At 39.5% G+C, this 10074-nt stretch overlaps 1 pseudogene; it reads left to right on the top strand.

Annotated features, from left to right (window-relative positions):
• The first annotated feature begins 962 nt into the window (after window positions 1-962).
• Window positions 963-2279, top strand: LOC128589154 (bifunctional phosphoribosylaminoimidazole carboxylase/phosphoribosylaminoimidazole succinocarboxamide synthetase-like; annotated as a pseudogene).
• Window positions 2280-10074: the final 7795 nt, after the last annotated feature.

Here is a 10074-nt window from a genome sequence, read left to right as displayed (position 1 = left end):
TTTTTTTTTGTAGAGACAGAGTCTCACTTTATGGCCCTCGGTAGAGTGCCATGGCATCACACAGCTCACAGAACCTCCAACTCCTGGGCTTAAGCAATTATCTTGCCTCAGCCTCCCGAGTAGCTGGGACTACAGGAGCCCGCCACAATGCCCAGCTATTTTTTGGTTGCAGTTCAGCTGGGGCCAGGCTTGAACCCACCACCCTTGGCACATGGAGCCGGTGCCCTACCGACTGAGCCACAGGCGCCACCCACGATGCTGAAATTTTTTAATTATTACTGACTTATCAACTTGTTGACAATCTGATATACAAGCAGAACAAACTTTCTTTAATGGAAAATTAAGAAGTCTAATACTTATGAATAAGAATTGAGATCTATATTTGGCATAGAGACATTTGTATGGGTGGTAATTTTGTTACACTATGTAACTGATGTATGTTATATATCACTTGAAATTTTGTAGGCCTATTGTAATTTTCCTGCATATTCAGGATGGTATGTTGGTAAAAATGTGAAGAAATTGGAACACTGTACACTGGCCAGAATGGAGAATGGCACAGCCATTATGGAAGACAATATGGAGGTTCCTTAAAAAATTAAAAGTAGAATCATAATATGATCCAACAATCCAACTTATGGATATATAGCCAAAGTAATTGAAATCAGAGTCTTGAGGTGATATCTGTACCCTTACTTATAGCACTATCCTCAGTACCCAAAATATGAAAACACCCCAAATGTCCACCAAGAGATGAAAAGATAAAGAAAATGAGGTCTATTCACATACTGGAATATTATTCAACCTCAAAACAGGAGAAAATTCTGCCTTTGAAACAATATGGATTAACTTAGAGGACATTATGTTAAGTCAGTGGTTCTCAACCTTCCTAATGCCGCAACCGTTAAATATGGTTCCTCTTGTTGTGGTGACCCCCAACCATAAAATTATTTTCAAGCCCAGTCAGACTAATGGTGACAGCTCAGGTATTGAACATTGGTAAAAAGCTGTATGAGGGTAAAACAAAAGAAGTCTATGAATTGTTGGACAGTCCAGAAAAAGTCCTCCTGTAGTCCAAGGACCAGATTACAGCAGGCAATGCACTAGAAAGAATCACCTGGAAGGAAAAGCTGCAATTTCAAATAAAATTACCTGTTGTATTTTTCAGTTGTTGCAAGAGGCAGGTATCAAAACTGCTTTCTCCAAGAAATATGGGGAGATAGCTTTCATTGCGCCCCAGTGTGAAATGACTCCAACTGAATGGTTTTGCAGAAGAATAGCAACTGGTTCAAGGATGATGCCAATAATGACCCCCTGTGGTCTGAAGACTAGCTAATTGCTGCTAAGTTTTGCTTTGCTGGACTTGTCACAGGCCAGACTGAAGTGGACATCATGAGTCACGCTACACAGGCTATCTTCGAAATACTGGAGAAATCCTGGTCGCCCCAGAGCTGTACACTGGTTGATATGAAGATTGAATTTGGTGTTGATGTAACCACCAAAGAAATTGTTCTTGCTGATGTTATTGATAATGATTTCTGGAGACTCTGGCCATCAGGAGATCAACGCCAACAGAAAGACAAACAGTGTTACCAGGACCTCAAAGAAGTAACTCCTGAAGGGCTCCAAATGGTGAAGAAAAACTTTGAATGGATTGCAGAAAGAGTAGAGCTGCTTTTGACACCAGAAAGTCAGCGCAGGGTTGTAGTATTGATGGGCTCTACATCTGATCTCGGTCACTGTGAGAAAATCAAGAAGGCCTGTGGAAGTTTCGGCATTCCGTGTGAACTTCGGATAACATCTGCCCATAAAGGGCCACATGAAACTCTGAGGATTAAATCTGAATACGAAGGGGATGGAATTCCTACTGTATTTGTGGCAGTGGCAGGCAGAAGCAACGGTTTGGGACCAGTGCTGTCTGCGAACACTGCATATCCAGTTATCACCTGTCCTCCCCTCACTGTGGACTGGGGAGCTCAGGGTGTGTGGTCTTCTTTTCCACTACCCAGTGGTCTGGCCTGTTCAACCATACTTTCTCCAGAGGGATCAGTTCAGTTTGCTGCTCAGATATTTGGATTAAACAACCACTTGGTAGGGTGCAAGCTGCGAGCAAGCATCTTGAACGCATGGATTTCCTTGAAGCTAGCTGACAAGAAAAGTCAGGGAACAGGATTTATAAGAAAAGATGGCATTGCATTTTTTAGGGGAAAACTACATATTTCTAGTTTAGCTTTAGAAAAAATGAAAAGATGATTTTTAATCAGAAAACAAAATGTATTCATAAATAAATGCTTCTGTAGATTAATGGGAAACAATTATTTTCGTTGCTACTACATAACTGCAATTTTGCTACTGTTATGAATTGTAATGTAACTATCTGATATGCAGGATGTATTTTCATTATTACAAAGGGGTCATGAACCACAGGTTGAGAACTGCTGTGCTAAGTGACAGAACCCCCAAATATTTTAAGATTCCACTTATATGAGTTACCTAATATAGTCAAACTCACAGAAGCAGAAAATAGAATCGTAGCTACAAAGGGCTGGGGGTAGGGAGAAGGGTATGTTTTTCAATGACGTATAAAGTTTTAATTATACAACATTAAGTAGTTCTAGGAATACATTGCAAAATGTAGTGCCCATGGTTACTGATACTGTGTACACTTAAAAATTGAAGAGTGTAGGTCTCATGTCCAGTGTTTTTACAACAAAAAAAGATGCACAAGGAAACTTTTGGAGGTTATGGATATGTTTATTACCTTGATTGTGGTGATTTTTTCACAACTATGCATATGTCGAAACTCATCAAGTTTTAAACATTAAATATGTACTTTGTTATGTTCAATTATACCTCAATAAAGCAGTTTTTATGAGAAGGGAGTGAGAGAGGGAGAGAAAGCAGCTGCTTTCAATTTGGGAGACTTTACGATAAAGTTAGTGTAGGAGAAAGTGTGAATTGAATCAGCAGAATAAGCTTCTGTAAGGTAAAGACCAGTGATAAGTGACCTGGTTGAGGCAGGAGTCAGGTGGCCTTGGCTTGTGTACTGTGTCTGAAGGTCTACAGGGATGCCAGTCGCCTCCTTCACTGGAAGGGGCACCCACACTGCTGACTAGTTTGTTCCCTACCGAGTTTGAAGAAACGGCAGACATTTTTATGAAGATACTCATCAATCATCTAGACAATTGGATATCAAGGTCTGCAACTCTGGGAAAGGCTTATGCTGAGTATGGACGTGAGATTTATCAGTAAAGAATTAGAAGACAAGCAAGAAGCAGCAGCTCATCCTAGAAAAGTGGGAGGTTAAAATGGCCTGAATTAAACTCTAGAGATGCGGACATTCAAGTAGCAGGAATTGAAGAGGAGATGGAGAAGAATACTCGGGTAAGAACTCAGGAGAGAGGGAAGAACTTCCTATAGAAACCAAAGGAAGCCAAAGTTTAATGAATAATTGAGTCAGGTGCCAAATAAGACAGCTGAAAAAAAATTATCATTGGACCAAACGAGATTTGGAGACACATGATGACCTATTGCAGCATAATGAACGGGGAAACCAGATGACAGAGACAGGAAAAAACAGTGGTCAAGGGAAAGTGTCACTTCACTAGCCATTGACCATGAAAGAACGTGCAAGATGAGTTTGCAGCTCGAGAAGGTACCAGAAGCGAGAAAATGCTCTGCCTCTGGGTGAGCTGACCAGAGAGTAGCAGAATCTTTGATTCTGACTCCTCGCTGTTTATTTTTCATCTTTCTTGACTCTCTGTACATTTTTCAGATTCTCATTAGTTCTCCTTTCTGAGGTCTGGAGAAGAAAAAGCAATACTCCCCCGGCACTAAGCATACTCAGCAGCCAGGACAGGTCTGAGGATGGGGACTGAGAGGACGCAGACGTGCCTAATACTGAGGAAATTATATTTTTCCATTATATCCAAATAGCAGCTTTCCTCTAGAATTCAAAAGTTACTAAACTTCACAAAATTCATCACCCACACATGCCCTGAGCCTAAACTACGTTTTTCTTATTTTGACTTGTTTTTGCCTCTCGACACTTTCATTTCCAACTACTTTTTTTGAGACAGAGTCTCACTCTATCACCCTGGTAGAGTGCTGTAGTGTCACAGCTCACAGCAACCTCAAATGCTTGGGCTTAAGCGTTTCTCGTGCCTCAGCCTCCCAAGTAGCTGGGAACACAGGCACCCACCACAACGCCAGATATTTTTGTTGTTGTTGCAGTTGTCACTGTTGTTCACCTGGCCCAAGTCAGGTTCAAACCTGCCAACTTTGGTGTATGTGGCTGGCGCTGTAACCACTGTTCTACAGGCACCAAGCCTATTTTCAACTACTTTTATTGGCCTCTTTCCTTCTATTAAGTATTTCCTAAAAGTTTTGAAAACCCCAAATGCCATCATGAACTTTTTAATTGAGATAAGAAACATTTTGTGGAGCTTTTCTTTCTTCCCCAGCCCCCATTTCCATATATAATCTCCTTTTAAAAGACCAAATTGGTTTAACTCTAAACACTGCACGTCTTTTGAAAAGAATTATCCAGGAGGGAAAGAGTGGAACTTAAATACCAGTTTAGCCCATACTCAGTCTCATAAGTCTCATGAAGGACATAGTTAATATCATTTATAAGCAAGTTTGTTTAAAAAAAGAAAAGCTTGTTTCTTTTTTTTTTTTTTTATTGTTGGGGATTCATTGAGGGTACAATAAGCCAGGTTACACTGATTGCAATTGTTAGGTAAAGTCCCTCTTGCAATCATGTCTTGCCCCCATAAAGTGTGACACACACCAAGGCCCCACCCACCTCCCTCCTTCCCTCTTTCTGTTTCCCCCCCATAACCAAAAATTGTCATTAATTGTCCTCATATCAAAATTGAGTACATAGGATTCATGCTTCTCCATTCTTGTGATGCTTTACTAAGAATAATGTCTTCCACGTCCATCCAGGTTAATACGAAGGATGTAAAGTCTCCATTTTTTTTTAATGGCTGAATAGTATTCCATGGTATACATATACCACAGCTTGTTAATCCATTCCTGGGTTGGTGGGCATTTAGGCTGTTTCCACGTTTTGGCGATTGTAAAGTGAGCTGCAATAAACAGTCTAGTACAAGTGTCCTTACGATAAAAGTATTTCTTTCCTTCTGGGAAGATGCCCAGTAATGGGATTGCAGGATCAAATGGGAGGTCTAGCTTGAGTGCTTTGAGGTTTCTCCATACTTCCTTCCAGAAAGGTTGTACTAGTTTGCAGTCCCACCAGCAGTATAAAAGTGTTCCCTTCTCTCCACATCCACGCCAGCATCTGCAGTTTTGAGATTTTGTGATGTGGGCCATTCTCACTGGGGTTAGATGATATCTCAGGGTTGTTTTGATTTGCATTTCTCATATATAGAGATGATGAACATTTTTTCATGTGTTTGTTAGCCATTCGTCTGTCGTCTTTAGAGAAAGTTCTATTCATGTCTCTTGCCCATTGATATGTGGGATTGTTGGCTTTTTTCATGTGGATTAATTTGAGTTCTCTATAGATCCTAGTTATCAAGCTTTTGTCTGATTGAAAATATGCAAATATCCTTTCCCATTGTGTAGGTTGTCTCTTTGCTTTGGTTATTGTCTCCTTAGCTGTACAGAAGCTTTTCAGTTTAATGAAGTCCCATTTGTTTATTTTTGTTGTTGTTGCAATTGCCATGGCAGTCTTCTTCATGAAGTCTTTCCCCAGGCCAATATCCTCCAGTGTTTTTCCTATGCTTTCATGGAGGATTTTTATTGTTTCATGCCTTAAGTTTAAGTCCTTTATCCATCTAGAATCAATTTTTGTGAGTGGGGAAAGGTGTGGGTCCAGTTTCAGTCTTTTACATGTAGACATCCAGTTCCCCCAACACCGTTTATTGAATAGGGAGTCTTTCCCCCAAGGTATGTTCTTGTTTGGTTTATCAAAGATTAGGTGGTTGTAAAATGTTAGTTTCATTTCTTGGTGTTCAATTCGATTCCAAGTGTCTTCTATGTCTCTGCTTTTGTGCCAGTACCATGCTGTCTTGACCAATATGGCTTTGTAGTACAGACTAAAATCTGGTATGCTGATGCCCCCAGCTTTATTTTTGTTACAGAGAACTGCCTTAGCTATACGGGTTTTTTTCTGGTTCCATACAAAACGCAGAATCATTTTTTCCAAATCTTGAAAGTACGATGTTGGTATTTTGATAGGAATGGCATTGAATAGCTAGATTGCTTTGGGAAGTATAGACATTTTAACAATGTTGATTCTTCCCATCCATGAGCATGGTATGTTCTTCCATTTGTTAATATCCTCTGCTATTTCCTTTCTGAGGATTTCATAGTTTTCTTTCTAGAGGTTCTTCACCCCCTTCGTTAGGTATATTCCTAGGTATTTCATTTTCTTTGAGACTATGGTGAAGGGAGTTGTGTCCAAAATTAGCTTCTCATCTTGACTGTTATTGGTATACACAAAGGCTACTGACTTGTGGACATTGATTTTATATCCTGAAACATTACTGTATTTTTTGATGACTTCTAGGAGTCTTGTGGTTGAGTCTTTGGGGTTCTCTAAGTATAAGATCATGTCGTCAGCAAAGAGGGAGAGTTTGACCTCCTCTGCTCCCATTTGGATTCCCTCTATTTCCTTGTCTTGCCTAATTGTATTGGCTAGAACTTCCAGCACTACGTTGAATAGTAAAGGTGACAGAGGACAACCTTGTCTGGTTCCAGTTCTAAGAGGAAAAGCTTTCAGTTTTACTCCATTCAGTAAAATATTGGCTGTAGGTTTGTCATAGATAGCTTCAATCAGTTTTAGAAATGTGCCACCTATGCCTATACTCTTCAGTGCTCTAATTAGAAAAGGATGCTGGATTTTATCAAATGCTTTTTCTGCATCTATTGAGAGGATCATGTGATCTTTATTTTTGCCTCTGTTAATATGGTGGATAACATTTATAGACTTGCGTATGTTAAACCAGCCTTGCATCCCTGGGATGAAGCCTACTTGATCATGATGAATGACTTTTTTGATGATAAGCTGTAATCTATTGGCTAGGATTTTGTTGAGAATTTTTGCGTCTATGTTCATGAGTGAGATTGGTCTGAAATTCTCCTTTTTGTTTGGGTCTTTTCCTGGTTTTGGTATCAGGGTGATGTTTGCTTCATAGAATGTGTTGGGGAAGATTCCTTCTTCCTCAATTTTTTGGAATAATTTCTGCAGTACAGGAATAAGCTCTTCCTTGAAGGTTTGATAGAATTCTGGAGTGAAGCCATCTGGACCAGGGCATTTTTTGGTTGGAAGCTTTTTTATTGTTTCTTTGATCTCAGTGCTTGAAATTGGTCTGTTCAGGAGCTCTATTTCTTCCTGGCTGAGTCTAGGGAGAGGGTGTGATTCCAAATATTGATCCATTTCTTTCACATTGTCAAATTTCTGGGCATAGAGTTTCTGGTAGTATTCAGAGATGATCTCTTGTATCTCTGTGGGATCAGTTGTTATTTCCCCTTTATCATTTCTGATTGAGGTTACTAGAGATTTTACTTTTCTATTCCTCGTTAGTCTGGCCAATGGTTTATCTATTTTATTTATTAATCAAAAAACCAACTCCTTTTTTCATTAATTTTCTGAATGATTCTTTTGTTTTCAATTTCATTGATCTCTGATTTGATTTTGGATATTTCTTTTCTTCTACTGAGTTTAGGCTTAGATTGTTCTTCTTTTTCCAATTCCATAAGATCTCTTGTGAGATTGTTTTTGTGCTCTCTTTCTGTTTTTCGAATGTAGGCATCTAAAGAGAAGAATTTTCCTCTCAAAACTGCTTTTGCAGTATCCCACAGGTTTTGGTAGCTTGTGTCTTCATTGTTGTTATGCTCAAGGAAGTTAATGATTTCCTGTTTTATTTCTTCCTTCACCCATCTGTTATTCAACAGAAGATTGTTTAGTTTCCATGCCTTTGGATGGGGTCAAGCATTTTTGTTAGAGTTGAGTTCCACCTTTAGTGCCTTATGGTCTGAGAAGATACAAGGTAAAATTTCAATTCTTTTGATTCTGTTGATATTTGTTTTGTGTCCCAGGATATGATCAATTTTGGAGAATGTTCCATGGGGTGATGAGAAGAATGTATATTCTTTATCTTTGGGATGGAGTGTTCTATATGCGTCTATCAAGCACAGTTGTTCTAGGGTCTCATTTAAGTCTCTTACATCCTTGTTTAATTTCTGTTTAGAGGATCTGTCCAGCTCTGTAAGAGGAGTGTTAAGGTCCCCTGTTATTATGGTATTATCAGATATCATATTGCTCAGACTGAGTAAGGTCTGTTTCAAGAATCTGGGAGCATTTAAATTGGATGCATAGATATTTAGAATTGAAATGTCTTCTTGTTGTATTTTTCCCTTGACCAATATAAAGTGACCATCTTTGTCTTTTTTGACTTTAGTTGCTTTAAATCCACATGTATCTGAAAATAAGATTGCAACTCCTCTTTTCTTCTGAATGCCATTTGCCTGAAAAATTGTCTTCCAACCCTTGACTCGGAGCTTTAATTTGTCTTTTGAAGCCAGGTGTGTTTCTTGCAGACAGCAAATGGATGGCTTGTGTTTTTTAATCCAGTCAGCCAATCTATGTCTCTTCAGTGGGGAATTCAAGCCATTAACATTTATTGAGATCATTGATAAGTGTGGTAGTATTCTATTCATCTTATTTTGTGAGAGTTCATTGCTTAGTTTTATCCTTTGCATCGGTGTGGAGGTTTGGTTCTGTCCTTTAATTTCTGAGTTCTTACTTTGCTGCTGATCCATTGTGGTGGTCAGTGTGCAGAACAGGTTGAAGTATTTCCTGTAGAGCTGGTCTTGTTGTGGCGAATTTCCTCAATGTTTGTATATCCATAAATGATTTGATTTCTCCGTCAATTTTGAAGCTTAGCTTAGCAGGGTACAGTATTCTGGGCTGAAAATTGTTCTGTTTAAGTAGATTAAAGGTAGATGACCATTGTCTTCTTGCTTGGAAAGTTTCATTAGAGAAGTCTGCGGTCAATCTGATGGATTTGCCCCTGTAGGTCAACTGGCACTTACTCCTGGCAGCTTGCAGAATCTTTTCTTTTGTCTTGACTTTGGATAGGTTCATCACAATGTGTCTTGGAGAAGCTCGGTTAGAGTTGAGGCGACCTGGGGTCCGATATCCCTCTGAAAGCAGTGTGTCAGAATCTTTGGTGATATTTGGGAAATTTTCTTTTATAATATTCTCTAGTATGGCTTCCATTCCTCTGGGGCATTCTTCTTCCCCTTCTGGAATTCCTATAACTCGTATGTTGGAACGCTTCATAAAGTCCCATAATTCTGACAGTGAACGTTCTGCTTTCTCTCTCTTCTTTTCTGCCTCTTTTACTATCTGAGTTATCTCAAGAACTTTGTCTTCTACCTCTGAAATTCTTTCTTCTGCATGGTCTAACCTGTTTGCTGATACTTTCCATTGCATCTTTAAGTTCCCTGATTGACTGTTTCATTTCCTTCAGCTCTGCTATATCCTTTTTATATTCTTCATATCGTTCATCTCTTATTTGATTCTGTTTTTGGATTTCCTTTTGGTTATTTTCCGCTTTATTAGCAGTTTCCTTCATTATTTCCATCATTTCTTTCATTGTTTTCAACATGTGTATTCTAAATTCCCTTTCTGTCATTCCTAACATTTCTGTATAGGTGGAATCCTCTGCAGTAGCTACCTCATGGTCCCTTGGCGGGGTTGTTCTGGACTGGTTCTTCATGTTGCCTGGAGTTTTCTGCTGATTCTTCCTCATGAGTGATTTCTTTTATCTGTTTCCTTGCCCTAATTTTCCTTTCACTTCCTCTTGCTCTTTAAGTTCTCGTGCCTGTGGAAGTTGCGGGCGGGTTTAGACGGATTGAACACACGCGACCACTTGCCAGTTTTCCACTGTTTTAGTCCTCCTCTTGGGGTCCAGAAGTCTCTCGCTGACTCCCTGTATCCCTTCAGGGGTGATGATAGGCAGATCCCACCAGCCAGAGATGCCTGGAGTCCTATATCCCCAGACTCACAGTGCCCAGATGCAAGGAAGCTGTTACTCG

This window comes from Nycticebus coucang, chromosome 1, assembly GCF_027406575.1.
Source record: "Nycticebus coucang isolate mNycCou1 chromosome 1, mNycCou1.pri, whole genome shotgun sequence".
NCBI classification, from domain to species: Eukaryota; Metazoa; Chordata; class Mammalia; order Primates; family Lorisidae; genus Nycticebus; species Nycticebus coucang.
This window is presented reverse-complemented; position numbering and strand designations above follow the sequence as displayed.